The sequence below is a fragment of the Protomyctophum bolini genome, assembly GCF_963924005.1.
Source record: "Protomyctophum bolini genome assembly, chromosome: 8".
NCBI lineage: Eukaryota > Metazoa > Chordata > Actinopteri > Myctophiformes > Myctophidae > Protomyctophum > Protomyctophum bolini.
Genome location: NC_137869.1, coordinates 9,542,715 through 9,546,745, shown reverse-complemented (window position 1 = coordinate 9,546,745; position 4,031 = coordinate 9,542,715).

Genomic DNA, 4,031 nt, shown 5'->3' with positions numbered 1-4,031 from the left:
TATTGTCCGATTCTTAGCTTTAAACCCTTTAACATGTCTTAATCTAGTTAATCTAGCAGATAGTTCCGACATAACACCATACTATGCTGATGTTGAATATACTGCAAAAATTTTAACTTTGATGATTTCATGGCGTAGGCAGGTGTATGTATGCGTACGTGCGCCTTTGTTTGGTGGAATACTTAAGCTAATACTATGATAAAAACAAACACTTCAAATCAGATGGGTCCATCGGAACGACAGTAATCCGATATCCCCCAAGCGTCCCAAAGTCCACCGAGCTTCTCCATCGGGCCGCAGTGAATGGAGGCAGAGGCCGAGAACTCAATAGACCAGGCAATAGAAGCTGCAGAGTACCTTTGTCTACCTAACCCATTAAGACCTGAAGCCCATGGAGGGCAGCGGTGGCCGAACGGTTTGCGGAGCGGTCTTGATATCGGAAGGTCGCTAGTTCGTATCCCTGGACCGGCACGTTAAAATTACCACCGCTGAAGTGCCCTTGGACAAGGCATTGAACCCCTACCATGAAATGTTCTATGAGCAGGGCCTGGCTGTAAACAAGTTCTTGAGCTTAGTCCAGTTAACCTGGGTAAACAATAAACATAGTACCTTTCCTTTCCTTTCCTTTTTCTACAAATGCCTTGTAAATCAGTAGTTATTATTATTAGTATTAGTATTTAATATCTGATGTACAAGCTCAAAGCGTGTATATCTGCTTTTTTTTTTTTTTAACAGCCAACGCAAAAATCTAAACTGCCGCGGATTATTCTGTCCCGCCGGTCTTAACGGGCTAAGCTACAGTAGCAAGCAGTGTGCGGGACAGCGGATATTATGAAGGCTCTGTGGAACAGAGAGGTGTCCAATGAACGCCGTGCACTCATCATACCCGACAGACAATGGGCCGATCCTCCCACATTATGAGCTTTCTGTAATGTAATATATCAAATCTGGCCTAGTTTTTGTCCTCGTCATAATGGTGCCACAGCGTGTTCTGGACGGTGGAATCTTACAGGGGCATTCAGAAGACTACACACAACATGGAGATGTATACTCTAACATGGGGATGTATACTCTTAAACATGTGTATTTTACAAGGCAAAAATATGAGAGGGGAGTTATGTTCTCGTCAAGTGCTAGGGCGGTACTGTATATCTAGGGTAGTGGAACAACTGCAATATATTGAATTGTGTTTGTCAAGGATTTTTGTTGTAATATTAGCTGACACCCCCAGGGCTGTGAACATTTAACAAGTAAACATGTTTTCATTTTTGTGTAATTTGTCTTTACAAGAAATGCCAATGCCCGCTCGGCAAGAGCAAGAAGCGAGGGATGGTGAAAGAAAAACCACTCTTTGTTTTGCACTATAACTGAACTACTTTTGTTCAATAAAGGTGATGACTAATAAAGGACTAGAGATTAAATGTTTCTGGTTCCCTTTCTGGCATCATTTGGAGCTCCTCATATTGCTTCCAAATAGTGCAACACTGATTTAATGATGCAGTCAGTTGTATGAGAACAGAAAAACAAAGTCCTTACAGTTTATTTCTAAATATATTTTTTATCCCACGATTTTGTAACCCATTTTTCACCCCTGTGTCAATCATCTAGGGGCGGCGGTGGCTCAGGGGTAGAGTGCCTGGATGGGAACCGCAAGGTTGCCAGTTCGAACCCGGGCTCCCCCAGAGTTACTGTCGAAGTGTCCTTGAGCAAGACACTGAACCCCTAATTGCTCCCGATGTGCTAGTTGGTGCCTTGCATGGTTTCCGCTGCCATCGGTGTGTGAATGGGTGAATGTAATGCACAATCTATGTAAAGCGCCTTGGATAAAGGCGCTATATAAATGCACCATTTACCATTTACCTAATGTGATCCTGGGCTATACACACCCTCCACCAACCTAGTCCCCATATATGAGGGACAAGGGGAGAGCAACGGACTTGAACTCATGCTTCCTTCATGCCTGAGCGTGCAAGTTGCTCCTTTACACCTGACAGGGGGGAGTTTCCCTGGTTGGACGTAGCGCGTGGAAGGAACACGTTATTCCAACCAGTTCCTTTCCCCTCCATCAGGCGCACAGTTTATTTCAATACAGATTTCTCCTGCTCCTCCACCACCTCCTCCAACTCCATAATATTCATGGATTTAAAGTTATCAGTCGCCATGACTGATTTCAGTCCTTTGAATTAAGAGGCCAGCATGTCTTCTATGAAGGCATGAGATGCACCGAAAATATTTATTTTGAGGTTAATGTTAATTTGCAGTGGTGCACATGTTCAGAAGCATCTTCCATAAATATAAGTGGTCTCAGAAATGTCATAAAAGCAAGGAAAGTCCTGTGATTTCTTCCACTGGTTGGCTGTATGTAGAACAGCAGCAACATAGGTTTAGAATGGTAATACCTAAACATAATTACATTATTTTTCAGTCAAAATATTGTATTTTGCAAAACTATGCAAGCTGTACCCCATATGGTGGCATATGAACCACTGGAGGGCATTTGCGATGATGAACACGCGAAGACGTGGGCATTTGCGGCGGCCAATCAGATTGTTCACTGTGTTAGGGTAACACTAGCAACCGTACACCGTAGTAACCGTTTTCTCTATGGAAACTCAATTATTGTTAAGGAATGTTTAAACTAGTCGGGTCATGCATTTGCAGCATTTATGCACCTTCATACCAATAACCTAAATTTGCTACCCCGGTGCAGTTGTTGCAAATGCCGTCTGATATCATAATACATGTATTATATTCATGGGTTTGGTTGTTATAGTTTCTTTATGCCCATGTCATCTCACACCAGAGAACACCTGTCCGGTGTGGAAGGGCAGAACCTACAAACCGAGCTGTGAAACCAATCCATGGGTGAAACTCGTGGATCCAACTGGTTTTCACAGTGACAATATGAAGGGCTGGATAAAGTTTAAGGGCGACATACTGTCTCCGAGACAGTATGTGAATGCATTGGGCCAGTGAGTGACTGGAGTAGAGGTTAGATTTATCGTGGATCACTGTCTGCTTGTCTGTGAGTGACTGGAGTAGAGGTTAGATTTATTGTGGATCACTGTCTGCTTGTCTGTGAGTGACTGGAGTAGAGGTTAGATTTATCATGGATCACTGTCTGCTTGTCTGTGAGTGACTGGAGTAGAGGTTAGATTCATCGTGGATCACTGTCTGCTTGTCTGTGAGTGACTGGAGTAGAGGTTAGATTTATCATGGATCACTGTCTGCTTGTCTGTGAGTGACTGGAGTAGAGGTTAGATTCATCGTGGATCACTGTCTGCTTGTCTGTGAGTGACTGGAGTAGAGGTTAGATTCATCGTGGATCACTGTCTGCTTGTCTGTGAGTGACTGGAGTAGAGGTTAGATTCATCGTGGATCACTGTCTGCTTGTCTGTGAGTGACTGGAGTAGAGGTTAGATTTATCGTGGATCACTGTCTGCTTGTCTGTGAGTGACTGGAGTAGAGGTTAGATCTATCGTGGATCACTGTCTGCTTGTCTGTGAGTGACTGGAGTAGAGGTTAGATTCATCGTGGATCACTGTCTGCTTGTCTGTGAGTGACTGGAGTAGAGGTTAGATTCATCGTGGATCACTGTCTGCTTGTCTGTGAGTGACTGGAGTAGAGGTTAGATTCATCGTGGATCACTGTCTGCTTGTCTGTGAGTGACTGGAGTAGAGGTTAGATTCATCGTGGATCACTGTCTGTTTGTCTGTCGTCAGGAGATCAGATCTGCTCCCCGAGGGAGCACAGAGAAAAAAAGGAACTGATCTAAGGAGTGACATGTGCACGGAGAATGAGATTAATTTCATACAATAATTATGTGCTGATAAATATGTAACTGCACTATAGTAGGAATGTCACTGAACACCAACATACTGTATGCAATTCAAAGACAATTTGTGACATCTGGTGGCAATATTAAAGAATTACAGCACTATAGCAAACGTCCAATGATTTGACCATTTCAACATGACCTTTGGCATGGCAACAACATTAAACACTGAGTCAGTGCAATTAAATGTTTACAC